Raw genomic sequence first — 16078 nt, forward strand, 5'->3', positions numbered from 1 at the left:
TTTCACAAAATGTCGCGAAACGGCAAAAAAATCTCCGCTAACACGCGGAATTTAGAGTGCTCTCGGAGATTTCGGGGGCGTGGCTTCTTTGCGAGTGCACATGCCTCTCTTGTGTTTATAAAAGGTCAGAGACCAATCAGAGCAGTAGATGAGGAGAAAGAAGCTCCTTGTCACAGAAGCTGCACGGGGTTTGCGCGTGTGAACGTCAAGGATGCAAAGGCCTCCATCAAGCTAATTTTCGACGGTAGATATGGGAAGAAAGCACACGTTCCTAGCCTCGACAAAGCTCACGATTTTTTGGGCTGATTAATGAGTTACTGAATTTGAGCTTAAACTCGGGCATCTGCTTTATTTATATCTGTAAGTGCTTTCTGTTGAGCTTTAATTTTTGTGATAGGAGCATCGTGCCAGAAAGAATCCTGCCTTGCATATTATCAATGAAGATGCATTCCGTTCCGCCGCCACCCACCCCTATTGTGTTTCACAAAATGATGCGTGGCCATCGTAACAACGTGTAGGAAGGTTGCTTTGACATGTGGTGGACCCCTCTTTGAAACACGCCAATGGCACAGGGTGAGCAGAGAAGCTTGTTGTCGAATCAACGAGAAGTCACCTGTGAGCGGAGAGAGTGGATAGTGTGCAGCAACTTAAGTGCGTGGGATTGTACAATCACCTACGGGCAGTGGGAGTGGATAGGTTGCAACAGGCTGGATCCGCAGGAAAGGGGACTCACCTCCGGACACTGGGAGTCAATGGGGTGCAGCAGTCCAGGTGCGCAGTAATGAGAACTCACCGCTATGCAGTGGGAGTGTATGGGGTATAGCACCCTGGGAGGAAAAGAGCACACAGACACCTCCTTGCAGTGGTAGTTGATGTAATACAGTACCTTAGGTGTGCAAAGGCGTAACGCAGAAATATACATGTGCAGTTGTATGTACTCTGCAATTACTAATTCTATACTATCTTTCAGATCACTAAACTGGAGGGTACACTATGAACGGGCACCTGGTTGGACACACACCGGAGGCAAACAGGTGAGCTCCGAAGATTTTCTCCAGTATCAACATTACCTCTCTTGCTCCATCTATTACTTTCTCTCTCTCACACTTTCAATGTCTTTCTTTCTCTCTTTCTCTCTCTCCCTCTCTTTCACACTGTTTCTCTTTCTCTTTTCAAGTTATGAACACTGCTGTTCACACTGCATATAAATAAATCAAAGCAGAATTCAAGTTGTGACCTGTGCTAAAAGCAATGTTTGCAAAAGGTAAGCAGAACGGCCTAGATACACAATGCCTCCAATTAAACTCGCTGCGAACAAACAATATTGTCCTGCATAATGACGTGATCTCTCACCTCATTCTGTCTCATCTCTGAATCATTTTAAGGACCTGTTGGACCATACTGTAGATCTGAGCCAGCAGGCACTTCCCTACAGACACCTCTTCAGCGCGGGCCTACGAGAGGGGTGGGATGTATCAAGCACACTGCACACATGCAAATAAGCAATATTGCCAAGTGTTATGTTAATCTGTGATCTTTGACCTCATTCAGTCACATCTCTGTCTCATTTTAAATACCATCTATACCATAACATAGGCATAAGCCTATAAGCAGCGCTGCCCTACAGACTCCTGTTGAGGGTGATTCTGCGGGAGGGTGAGGTGCCCTACCCTCAGTGTGCATGTGAAAAAAAAGATCTTGCCTTTCGTAATGATGTAATCTCTCACCTCATTCAAATACATCAATCTAATTTTAAGGACTTATGTTTCATTTTTGTTTTGCAGGTTACCTACGCTGCTACCACTGGAGTCCATCTCTCTGTTTATTATACTCTTATATTAAAGTTATGTTTCTATTTGTTTATTTCTGTTTTAATAAAAGTTCATTTAAAAAGAATATGAGTGTATACGTCTTCTTTTTCTGAAAACATTTGACTATTATTTAATGTGATAATCATCTGCTTAGAAAAGATTTTAAAATGAAAACTATTTAACATTACAGTGCACCTACAAAAAATAATGTAAGTTACTCTTAGGCACATAAATCCTGAGTAATTATACAACTGCAAGAGTTCTAGGAGTGTATCACTTTATAACAGCATAAGTACTGTCCTTCTGATTACAAAACAAATAAGGCACTGCCTAGCACCACCGAGGCTTCAGAGACTGCCAAGTAACACCCTGCATATTAAAATAAAGATCCTGAGTATGACAATTCCCGGACTTAAGTTGCCTCGAACTCCTCGAACAATTAGTAAATAATTCTCTGGAAGGTGGCCGTCTCCTAGTCTACAAAACGTCTCTGTACCCTTCCGTGCCCAATTCACATGTGACATTAGCACAGTATTTGGGGGCATGTTTACATGGAAGCCGTTAAAATTATACCCCTTAATTTGTAAAAGAATAACTGACGGGGCTCAAAGTTGTACTAAGAAAAGAATGAAGTTTATAACTAGAAGTGTAATACCGAGGCTAACTCTTTACCAACTCTTTACCAGAGGCTGTAGCTGCGATCAACGGTTCCTATGGACATTTTTTTTAAATACAGCACACTTACTATTTGGATTAGCAACATTGTGTGCTGAACTTGTGACCTGTAAGCTCAGTTGAGTGTTCCTTGAACTGTTACTATGGTAACAAGCAGGAAGCAGTTTGGGGGTAGTGTTCAAAGGTGCTGGCTGTACAGAAACAGTCATTTTTACTCAAAGTTCTCTACATAACACAGCACAAAGCAGAGACGACAGAACACTGTGTACATTAGGAGGAAAAGAAATACACAACTCTTCAAATTAACCTCAAGAGAGGATGCGAGCAATAGCCACTGGCGTTACAAAACCCCATATACAATTGCCTACTCTATACTCAACAATGAGCAATTCTTTATCGATCTCAATCACACACTGCTGCTTCACGTTTCACAGTATGCACTTCACTCAATACTTTGTGGCTATTTAAAAGGAATATGGGATTGTCGACATTCCAAAACGTAGGGGCATATTTACAAGGACGGAGTTAAAATCATCGCCGCTTTAGCGGCAGCAAACTGCCGCTAAAACGGCGATAATGTACTTGAAAATCCTTTGTTGTCTTACCGGAAGATTTTTTTGTGCACTGCTATTTGCTATGGCAGGGTGTGAGCCGAAGCTCCCACCCTGCCATAGCAAACTTGGTATGGATTTTGAAAGAGAGAACAGGTAAACCTGCTCACTCTTTCAAAATGCCAAGCAGATTGCTTTTCCCCACGGGGAGCTGCATATTAGCAGGTCCCCATGTAGAAAAGTGATGACGGCTTCAGAAGGACGCGGGGAGGTGGCTAGGACCATAGAGACATTGGGGCTCCACCGACGGTCCCCAACTTTGTATATACGTCTAAACAATAAACAAGGCAATATAATGTTTGCCTTTTTTTTTTAAATGCGGCGAAATGGCCCTTGTTAATATGCCCTCAAGTTTGCTATGACAGAGCGGGAACCTCGACTCCCATCCTGCCATACCAAACAGCAGTGTCCTGGTGGTACGCACCCCGTATGCACCCCGAGACACAGCAGGAGCCGGTCCTGGGGGGTAGTGTTCCCCAGGGCCCTCGACTGCTCCAGAATGCGAGCCACGCGACCCCCCTCCCACAATTTAAAAAGCCCCAGAGGGTGGTGATCCCCGGAGCTTAGAGGGACCTTTGAGCCCCCCCATCAATGTATTTGAAAGCCCCAAAGAGTAGCAGTCCCCGGGGCTTGAGAGGGCCTTTAAGTAGGGGTGGGCAGAATTTGCATAATCGCGCTACGCACATTTCCGCGAAATGGTAAAAAATCTCCACGAACACGCAGAAATTCCGCGAACACGCAGAACTGCTTGTTCGCGATGCTTTTTTACTGTTCGCAATCGTTGTTTGCATGCTCAGGGGGGAAATATCTCGCGAACACGCATTTGAGAACGCGATCAAGCTAAAAATTTCAGGAACTCGCGGAACGCCGAATTTTGGGCAATTTTGCATTCTCCGTGGAACGCAAAATTACCCAAATTCCGCGAACGGAATATACCGCCCAGGCCTACATTTAAGCCCCCACTACCCAAGTATTTTACTGGGGGAGTACCTTTGTGCCTCCCCACCCGTTGATTTTGTAGCACCAATGGATGGCGGTCCCCGGATACAGGGCCCCTAGGTACCCCCATCAAATTTAATATTTTAAACCGCGGGATTTGGACCCCCCAGGCAGCTAATTTTTAAACAAGCACAGGAACCAGGAGCCCGGGCTTATTTCTTATTTTTTTAACAGCAGATCCATGCACCCAGCGTACATTTCTCTGTTTTAAAAAAAAAAAGAAAATTGGGGGCCCTAGGGGTCTTTGTGTGACCCGCTGAGCAGGTCTAGAGGGTCAAAATATTTCTAACCTGCCCCTTTATAAGTTTTGAATACTTATTCCACTAATTGCTAGACCCTCGCTTCTACCAAGGCACAAAATGGCTGCCAACACTTCCTGGTTTCGAATGTTGACAACCACTTGACAGCCAATTAGCATTCAGCGCGTGATTTGGACGGTGCGTTTAGGATGCGCTCAGCATCCGCGGATCCACCGCGGCCATAGATATATATGTACTTTTAATTGTGATTTTCTCAGGAACTATTGAACGGATTTACACCATTTAAGCAAAAGGCACGAGTCTGAACCAAGGACTACCTCTTTGCCAAATTTGGAGTAATTCCATTCAGCAGTTCAGGCTGTAGCCGCGATGAACGGTTCCAATGGATAATTGCATGGAGAAATCCCGTTTTGGAACCCTCTTTTTTCTCGGCCCCCGCTTCACGAATAACCCCAAGACTTTCAGGATAGGAGCGGACCGGAGCGACCCACTAGTTTTGAAAATTTTGCGAAGATTCGTCAACTAGCGCCAAAGTTATTCCAAATAGAATGTTGCGGATTTCCTGTGGAAAATAGGTCCTAACTATAACTACCTACTGGCAACCGCCAGTAGGTAATATATATATATATGTATATATATGGAAAGCTCCGTCGCTTATGCCATGCCGCTCATTCTTCGCCATCAGCACACAGGTACGGACACGGACCACAGGTTTCCGATGCTAATTATTTTATTAGTGCTTTTTCTGTCGCCATAATGTTTTGTCTCCAAGGAGCCTTGATCACATGACCAATATAGTCATCCAGTGAATGTGTGTTTCTGTAAAGTGTAAATAACATATTTACACTTTACAGAAACACACATTCAATGGATGCTGCCATCAGTGATGTCATCAGTGATGTCACTGACCATGTCATGAATGATGTAATATGTGACGTCATGAACAGTGCATTGCAGGGGCATAAGTTATAGTTAGCTCAACTAACTATAACCGCCGAATTTCTTTGGTTTTGTACAAGTGAAATGTCCAACTAACTATAATGTCCCTGAAACCTATAGTTTTTTCAGTGAATTTCTATGGTTTTTAAATGCAAATTTCTAACTATAACGTCCCAGAAACCTATTGTCTTTCAGTGAAAATATATATATATATATATATTCACTGAAAAAACCATAGGTTATAGACCATATATAGTTAGGAATTAGCATTTACAAAACCTTGAAAATTCACTGAAAAAAACATAGGTTATAGACCATATATAGTTAGGAATTAGCATTTACAAAACCTTGAAAATTCACTGCAAAAACCATAGGTTAGAGACCATATATAGTTAGCTGGACATTTTATTGACATAAAACCAATGAAATTCCATATATAGTTAGTTGCACTAACTATATATCGCGCACCCGCAATCCACTGCTGATGATGTCACATATTACATCATTCATGACATGGTCAGTGACATCACTGATGACATCACTGATGACATCTCAAATGACATCACTGATGACATCACTGATGACATCTCAAATGACATCACTGATGACATCACTGATGACAACATCCAGTGACTGTATAATTCTGTAAAGTTAAAATATGTCTTACATATTGAACAATGAGTGGATGTATAAGTGTCTGGACGAAGGATTTAGTAGGTGCATGACTGAATGTATGAGTGACTGATTAAATGTGTCTCACTGAGTGCATGGGTTAGTGACTAAACTGTCTTAATTTGTGCATCATTATGTCTGTTGTTCTGTAAACTGCTGCATGTGTTGATCAGTAGCTATATGAGTAACTATATGGGTTATTGATTGATTGCCCAAGTATTTGTATGGGAGACTGAGTGTGTGTGTGGCTAGCTGGGAGGTGTGTGACTCTGTGCAGATCAATCTGTACTTGTATCAATGATTGTATAAGAAAGTAAGTATGTGTTAGTACATGTTTGAAAATGTAAGGTGCTCTATGTTTAACTGTATAGACAAGAAAATGGAAGTCTCATTGATTCTTTACAGGACTGACTAGGTGTGTAAGTAACTCCATGGATGAGTGGCAGACTGTGAGTGTCTGTATAGGTGTATGAGTGCATATGATAGTGTTGTAAAGATGAGTGATTGTATGTATGAATGATTGTATGGGTGAATGAGTGAAGGTGTGTGTAGACGTAGCAATCAGTGAGTGCGTATGTAGTAACTAGTATTGGTGTGTCAATGGTTTCAAAAATTATACTCTTTTTAACACTGGGTGAAACAGAGGTTATATTAAAATGTGAGGAGATGCATTGTATTGTCACATGAATGATATCATCAGTGATGTGGTCATTGATGTCAAATGAGATGTCATCAGTGATGTCATCAGTGATGTCATTTGAGATGTCATCAGTGATGTCATCAGTGATGTCACTGACCATGTCATGAATGATGTAATATGTGACATCATCAGCAGTGGATTGCGGGTGCGCGATATATAGTTAGTGCAACTAACTATATATGGAATTTCATTGGTTTTATGTCAATAAAATGTCCAGCTAACTATATATGGTCTCTAACCTATGGTTTTTGCAGTGAATTTTCAAGGTTTTGTAAATGCTAATTCCTAACTATATATGGTCTATAACCTATGGTTTTTTCAGTGAATTTTCAAGGTTTTGTAAATGCTAATTCCTAACTATATATGGTCTATAACCTATGGTTTTTTCAGTGAATTTCAATGGTTTTTTAATAGCAAATATCATAAGCTGTCGAATGTCAAGTACGTGGTAAGTAAAAACATTTTCGTGTTTATGCACACTGATCTGCTTTGAATGCTGCCCCCCACCCCTCATTTCTATTAGGAGTACTCTCTCTTTGCAGATAGTGAAGGGTAGTTAACGCAGCCCTTTGCCCCCTTTGTAATCCGTCGTGCCTGCTTCTCTCTCCATTTGATTGATTGTTCTCTTTGGTTCATTCTCTATTTACAAACAAGCACAGAGTCGCAAAACTCTGTTTAGTCTTTGCAGATAGCGAAAAACCGTGTAAAAAAACAAAAGGAATCGAGCAAAATCAGTAGGCCACTAATGGGATCTCTTTTTGACCTCGCTAAAATAGAAACATTAGGAACAACCTGTTGAAAATAGCAATGCGTATGTACATAAGCGGCGTTCATTTGTGTTCACAGTACCCCTTGTTGATTGTTTGAATCGAGCATTGAATTGTTCGAAGTTGGTTCTCTTAAGGATCTTCTCTGCCTGCAAACGAGGAAGAATAGGAATATTCTCTCTCCCTTTGCAGATAGTGAAGGGTAGGTAACGCAAGCCTTTAACACGTCGTACCTATTTCATTCCTCATTGATTGATTGATTGTCCGAACATTGACTGTTTGGGAATTAGTTCTTTTTGGAGGTATTCCCTGTTTGCAAATAAACGTAGGAAAATCTTTGCAAGTAGTGAAAGGGTACGTAATGCGGACCTTTCTCCCCCGTTGTAATCTGTCATGCCTATCTACTCCCCACTGATTGATGCACCTGTTTCACCCGGACCATTTACTAGACATACGTCATCTGGCCCGACCAGAGAGCACCCCTAGTGAAAAGGACATATGTAATAATAACGAAGTGATCACTGTATCCTGTTAACAGAAACTTTAGCATGAAACAACCTGGAAAGAAAAGAATAGGAAAACGAAAATCAGTAGGCCACTGATGAACATGAACTTTTATTAAACAACGAACAAAGAAACGATAACATAACGTAATGATAAAACCTATTAATGTCCTAGAAACAAGAAAACGTTAAAATATGCCATTGGTGAGAGACCAGAAAAACAGTAAGAGAAACCAAATCACCCCTCGCTGTCCCACCGCCTGCCACGCCAAAAAAATCGATAGACTAGGGAAAATGCAAGTCAGTAGAACATCCGCCCCCACTCTGGAAACTTCCAAGGTGGGGCAGGGTTCCGGCTACGCCCAGCCGGGAGCAGCCCATATAAGGCAGGTCCTGCTGCCACGCCTCGGCCAGGAGATCCTAACGTAGGGTGTAGCCGGAGGAGAGGCCGAGACCAGCGGGACCCGGCCAGGGGATTGCCTTTACAACGCTGAACAGTTGCGGGGGGGGGGAATGTCTCCTCGACCCTCCCCTCTCTCTCCCAGTCCGGCCGCGGTGGCCCTTGAGAGTTGCAGGTAGTCCCGCCACATGCTCTTCCGGTCCGGCGACCAACGGTCGGGGGGCCGAGGCCGACGGGATCCGGCTGCAGCCGATAAACCAAGAAACCCGTTCATGGGGCCAGAGCCAGGGGCGTCCGGCCGACATCTACCGGAAGCCCGGCCCGAAGACGGACGGGACACTTCTTCTTTCTTGTATAATTGCTGCAACAACCCTGGGGGGGGATGTCTTGCACATGCCTCCGACCCCCCCCCCTCGTCCTCATCGCCTGGTCCGGCCATAACAAATATCAAGCGAGACGCCGTGGGGTGCACTGGGAGGGAGAGACGGTGCGAACAGGCCTCTCCCGCCTCCCCAGTGGAGGCTTCCCAGCTGCACCCTCAGCGCTCCAGGCGCCCGGAAAAGAGTTCTTCCACTGTGGCCATGCTGCAACGTCTTGCCCGGCAGGGTGGAGCCCGTCCGCTCATTTGACCCCGCGATCGCCCGTAGCTACCGAACTCTCAAAATGGCGGTCGACCTGGCAAGAGCGGGCCCAGCATAAAGAAATGGCCCGGTCACTGGTTGACTCCACCACCGTAGTCCTCCACGACCTTGAAGATTCTAGAGGAGCCGCGGGAGTCTCCGACCCCCGATGGGGAATGACTGCCATGATCACCCGTGGAGTGACGAAACTGTATCCGCGGGACGTCGGCGCCAGCCTCACTTTGAATTACTAGAATCCTGCAGACCTCACTTCCGGTGAAAGCACAGTGTGACCCGGTAGGAAAAATTGTTGCACCCCCTCCCCTTCTTGACTGATAGTTCAAACCACCGATCCTTTCCTTTGCCCTTTTAACGGAACTTTGGACTGCCTCCCCCTCTTTTACATTTTCTAGAGAAAACAAAACATTAACCACTACATTAGCATAGCAGTTGACACCAGAACTGTTTTCAAATTGAAAACCAACAACATCTTCAACAGAATCCTTTTTGTTTCTGCTGTGACCCTGCTACAGCACAGGCATTGTCCCCAGCAGTAATTCTGCAATGCCGGTAAGAATAGCTGTGGTGCCTACTGGACTCACTCACCCCCGCGGCGCCCCACGCCGTTATGTGCTGGGCGGCAACTTGCTAGACATCACTTTCGTGCCATCTAGATTTCAGCGCGTTCTGCTGCCTTGGAACTATTCGCACAACAGACCGCTACTGACAAGAATATTTCATTATTGGTGCTGTCAATTTCAATAAATCTATTGGATAATTCAAAAGAAATTGCCACGGTCTCTTCGTTGTTTAAATGTTTTTACTGATTTTGTTTTGTTGTATATATTTATATGTTATTAAAGTTTTATATTCCTACTACTTTGTTGGAGTGCTATATATTTTTAATGTGACACATAATTGTAAAAACTTTGATGTACAAAGAGTCATTCCTGGAATCTTCCGCTTCAGGCTCGGTCCCCTCCCCAATCACAATACAGGATAGTTTTCAGATAGTAGGAACACGTGTGGTGTGACGGATCTCATCGGGTGTGGGCCTTGATCTACTATAACTCCTTTGAAGAGGGGTGATTCTTTACAGCTGGGGCCATAAACTACATCTGCAGGGCTAGCTGATAGCCTGGACAATCGGACACAGAGGAAGAGGAGTGTCAGAGGGTGCGGTAGTGAATAGGGCGAAAGGGAGGTGTCGGGCGGGCACAGAGTGTGATTCTCAGGGAAGAGCAGCGCAGATGGGGGGAGGTTTATTGCCCATGCATAAGACAGAGAGCGGGGGTGACCAGTGCCTGGGGAAGATGCTTGCGAGGGTGAGGAGCCATGCTACGAATCGACAGCGTGCAGAGAGTGGGTCTGGTCAAGACATCTAAAATGGCTGCCGTGCACGACAAAAGTGTGGCATTTCAAAAAAGGCAAGATGGCGCAGACAATGTTTTTCAACACTTCCTCATTTCCTTCGAATCGAACGTTAACAGACGTTGGGGCATATTACCAAAGTTAAGCGATATTTATCGCTAACGATGCTTACCAACGAATTTTTTACCGCTAAGCATCGTCAGAAATTATCGAAGATAAACCTTGCTATTATCAAGGTTTATCACAAATGCGATAATAAACGGCCGCAATGCATGAATATCGCTAAAAACTCAGCGATATTCATACATTACCGAGCTAATGCTCTTAGCCACGTTATCCACCTCCCATTGGATAACATGGCTAAGAACTGCTCAGGGCAGGTGTTACTTTTTGGAGATATTCGCGCTTAGCGCGAATATCTCCAAAAGTTGGTAATAGGAGATAGATATCTTGCATGTTGTAATGCAAGTTATTGTGGTATATGGAACTCATACCATAATCTCTCAGGAAAGCAGAAACTGATCCTTTTGGGACCGCCTAAAAAGGCCTAGGGGGTGAGGAGTACTCTACTTTGCCCCCTTTTCACGTTCCGAACTATTTTATTTTACTCTCTTCTGTAATTACACAAAATAGCAGCGATAAGATGCATCGGAGACACACAGTGAGAGAAAGGAGGCCGGAGATGAAGAAGAGATGTCAAATACACATTGGAGATAATATAGTGGCAGAAGGGAAGTAAATATGAGTAAACTTACCATGTAACATAAAAATGTTGCACTCTATACTATAAGTCTCATTTTATACTACAATCACTTCGCTACAACCTCATAAATTAAAAATAAAAATGAATAATGTCTCAAACAATTTTTGATTTCTAAATATAAATTTATTCTTCAGAATTTTCTAAATTTGAAAGAACTAGTAACATGTCCTCATCAGCAATGTCCTCATGAAAAGTCTGCAATAATGATTCTTGTAACTCTATGGTCTCCAAACACTCGATAAATTCGCCATCAAGAGATTGATCAAAAAAATCATTCAAGTCATCTCCTCCTTCTGACAATATTTCATTATTGGTGCTGTCAATTTCAATCAATGTAGTGGAATCATTCAAGTCATCTCCTCGTGACAATATTTCATTATTGGTGCTCTCAATTTCAATCAATGTAGTGGAATCATTCAAGTCATCTCCTCCTTGTGACAATATTTCATTATTGGTGCTGTCCATTTCAATCAATCTAATGGAATCATACAAGTCATCTCCTCCTTGTGACAATATTTCATTATTGCTGCTCTCAATTTCAATCAACGTAGTGGAATCATTCAAGTCATCTCCTTGTGACAATATTTCATTCTTGGTGCTGTCCATTTCAATCAATCTAATGGAATCATACAAGTCATGTCCTCCTTGTGACAATGTTTCATTATTGGTGCTCTCAATTTCAATCAATGTAGTGGACAATTCAAAAGAAATTGCCACGGTCTCTTCATTGTGAGCCATTTTATTTTGAAATTGCTTGCTGTAAATTGCAGAAAAAAATAATCACTTTCATTTATCGTTTTTAGTAATACATAATATAAAACTAACTTTATCAAGTATTTAGTATAACAGAGGGACTGCAAATAAATAACAGAAAACATTTTTCAAATTATCTTCAAGTGTACAACATAGTTCCCCTTACAAATTAACAACTCACCTTTTTAAAAGTAGGAAAAGTGTTAGTACTGTGTAAATCAAACACCAGAAATTCACCACCAAAAATTCCTCACAAATGTACCTCAGACAGTAGTATCACAAAATGGCTGTGGTTTCCTCTCATTTGACATATATACATAACCAATTAACTTTCATCACACACAAATACAAAACCAAAGTAACATTTTAATTGGTTCTAAATTTCAACACTTTCAAATGTGTTTTCCCCATGCAATTTTCCATAGGACATTTACATACGTCTACAGCCTGAATGGCTGAACGGAATTACACCAAACTTGGCAAAATGGTACATCAAACCTAAGAGGTCAGGAAGGATCTACTATGCCCCCTTATGGTCATTTCCCCCTTCGCTTTGGCCTCCTCTTGTCTCTCAATCCTACCGAGAGACAAGATGGCGGCCGCTACGGACTGTTTGGAATGTTGACAGACGCCGGAGAACCAATCAGCTTCGCAAAGCTCCGTAACGCAAAAAGTACGCGAAGCGGAGCGCTGTTACAGATATATATCTTTTTTTGAACGTTAATTTCTCAAAATCCACTGGAGCACATATATTGAGACCTAGCAAAGGCACATCGGACTACCAGTCCCTAATATTTTACCAAGTTTCGTGCAAATCCATTCAGCCGTTCGATTATTATTATTATTTTTTTTTTTTGCCCCGCGGGGCCCTTTTAAAACCTCCACATCAAACCTAGGGGGTCAGCGAGGATCTACTTTTCCCCCTTATGGTCATTTTCCCCTTCGCTTTCGCCTCCTCTTGTCTCTCGATCCTACCGAGAGACAAGATGGCGGCCGCTACGGACTGTTTGGAATGTTGACAGACGCCGGAGAACCAATCAGCTTCGCTTCACAAAGCTCCGTTGCGCGAAAAGTACGCGTCCTGGGCCGCTGCCCGGTCCGCTGTTACAGATATATATCTTTTTTTAAACGTTAATTTCTCAAAATCCACTGGAGCACATATATTGAGACCTACAAAAGGCACATCAGGCTACCAGTCCCTACAATTTTGCCAAGTTTCGTGCAAATCCATTCAGCCGTTCGGGCTAAAAGTGAGGCCAACCGCCCTATGGAAAACTCAATGTTAAAAACACGTTTTGGGACCCCCCTTTTTTCTCGACCCCCCTGGACGAAACCCCCCCCAATTTTCAGGGGCTGCTCAGAAACAAAATGTGCCATTTTCCTGAAAATTTCAGCCAATTCCGTCCACAAACGCCAAAGTTATTAGACATAGAATTTTCAAAAAACCCATAGAGAAAAAATCCTAACTATATATACCTACTGGCGACCGCCAGTAGGTAATATATATATATATATATATATATATATATATATATATATATATATATATATATATATATATTACAAACTAACAGCTCCGGTAATAGGATTCCGTCAGGCCTGCCCATGGGCGATCTGAGGTGGGGCTACCGGTCGCCCTGTAAATCCAAAAACAAACACCCAGTTCGTACGAACAGACGTACTCGAACACTTCCAGTTGCTAGTGCGCGAAAGTTTATTAGGCAGGAAACGCTGTACATGCAAATGTAAGACAAGTATTTTTACATTTTGGCGGGTGCTGCCACCGGCCACAATGTAAACATACAGGATGCGCCCGCCAGTGTGTCGGGTGCATCCTAATTCGTTTTGCGGGACCACCGCAACTATAGCGGGCGGTCCCTTTTCCACTAGCGATGGCGGGCGGACATCAGCCCCTAGGACTGTATGATCTACTGACACCTGTTAAGCAGACTTTGACTTCTCCTGATACAAAGCTGTTTCAGTAGGACTTGACACTTGGAGTTGTAGTTTCACTTTTCACATTAAAAGTACTGTCTTCTAAATCAAAACGTGATTAGGGCCTTTATCTCAAAAGGTAGGACTGTGTGTATTTAATGGAACTGGTTGATTGCCACTCTTGTGACATAGGCTATCTTGCCACGTCTGGTGTCCCTTTACAGATATTCCATAGATGTAGAACATGGCCTGGAAAAAGAATGATTGTTGTCAGATAATGACTACATTATGATGATTTCTAAACCTACCAAGATTACAGACGAGTGGAGCAAAGTTCCCCATGTCAGTTGTATCTTAAACAATGCCTGCTGTTTACACAGCACCACTTTACATTCTAGTGGGACTGTGACTTTGCATTCCTATTCTGGGTGTGTGTTGCGGAGGTCTAGAATTCGGTGTTTTAGGTCAACTGCCAAGACTGTCTGATTAAGTCACATTTGACATGGTGACACTCAGCAGCGAAGAATAATCTATGTGTCAAGCTTAGGGGCAACAATTCTTACATATCTTGCAGGTGCTCAACATTTCAAGGCCAGTTTTGTGTTTAGTCCCCAGTGAATTCCAGAGTCGGTGAGTTAAGTGCAGATAGTGCATCATTTTGGGAAATCCACAAGCTGAGCACGAATCATTTCAGGTGAGGATCAGTGCACGCACAGTCAAAGAGGGATAAAGCCCTCTCATCTCAGGCTAATGGAAGACTAATGGATGGTGTGAGACAATTCTAAGGGCTGCTATGCATGCCTTTGTGTCTGTAGCCCAGGTGGGGAGGCAACCAATGGATCTTTCAATGTATAATCTGTGTTGTCTGCATAACTGGGATTTTACCATCCAATGGCTGTGGTATGTGTGTGTGTATGTGTCTGTGTGTAAGAGAGAGGCTCTGAGACTGCGTGCAGACGATGGAGGACACAGCAAAGGCCGTGCACAAAATTTACTTTGTCCTTCTAAGTGGATGTGGCAACCTTCATGCAATTGTCCCTGGAGCTTTGCACCAAGGATATTTTTATTGTCTGGGAGAGAGGCCAGAATATAGATCCACATCCTACCATACTAACATCTGGAGGCAGATTAGGTAAAGGCAGCACGCTGTTTCTTTTAGATCTTTTATATATGTTGGCAATCTTCAAACAATCAACCACTGTGTTTAATCCAAGCCTTAAAGCTACACAAAATGTTGGTGTTGTGTTCTATAGTTTGGCTGTGTCCAGGTTTCAGAGCACTGACATATTTGACAGCTGTCAGGTATGCTGCCTCCTGGTCAGGTGAAATAAACTTACTTCAGAACCTGCCTTCATGTTTTTGATGTCATATCTTTTCATTGGTGATGAGGATGGGATACTCCCATCCTGCGTCGCCAGTTAAAACGCACCCCCAATGTACAAGCCATTGAGGGAAATATTTTCACTGCAGCTAGGAAATTGGCCATGTTAAAACATTGCTTGGGAGCTGGTGGCAGACAAATATTGAAACATTTGCTAACTTTAACTACAGAAGTAGAAGAAGAACATAAGGAGGGTAATGAACGAGAAGATGAGTATGAAGGGGCAGTAGGAAAATTAGATGCAAATTTTGGAAAAAAAGAAGAAGGAAATAGTAGAGAGGTTTAAGTTTTTAAAAAGACGTCAGCTGTGTGGATAGTCGATAGATAGTTACGTTGCCAGACTGAGATCGCTTGCAGCAACATGTAACTACAAGGGGTTTCAAGACAAGATGTTAAGCAATCAACTGGTATTAAAAGTGAACAACATGAAAGTACAAGAGAAATTGTTGAACTCAGTAGGGCTGACTCTTCAAATGGCAATTTTTATTGACAGATGTTATGTTATTTTATGTTATCAGCGACTTATAAAGCACACGGCTACTTGATAGTGTTCTGGCGCTACAGATACTGAGGGGGGCTAACGGAGCACTAAACTTGCTAATATCGCACTATTGCCGGAATAGCCAGGTTTTCAGTAACTTACTAAAGGAAAGAAGATCCTGCATCTGTCTATGTTCCAGGGGAAGGCTGTTCCAGAGTTTCGCTGCTTGTACCTGGAAGGACCTCCAATTCAAGCATGGAATGATTTGGGGATGCAGGCTAACTGGAGTTGCCCACAGCACCGAATGGAAATGCTCCCAGGTGTAGAAGGAGTGTGTTGCAGGTTCTGGCCTTGCCCTTGGACATGGCGCAGTGCTTTAAATGGGCGGGTACTCACCAGTACGGAGTAGCAGCACTTTTTAAGTTTTCTTCTTGTGA

Source organism: Lissotriton helveticus, chromosome 3_1, assembly GCF_964261635.1.
Source record: "Lissotriton helveticus chromosome 3_1, aLisHel1.1, whole genome shotgun sequence".
Lineage (NCBI taxonomy): Eukaryota > Metazoa > Chordata > Amphibia > Caudata > Salamandridae > Lissotriton > Lissotriton helveticus.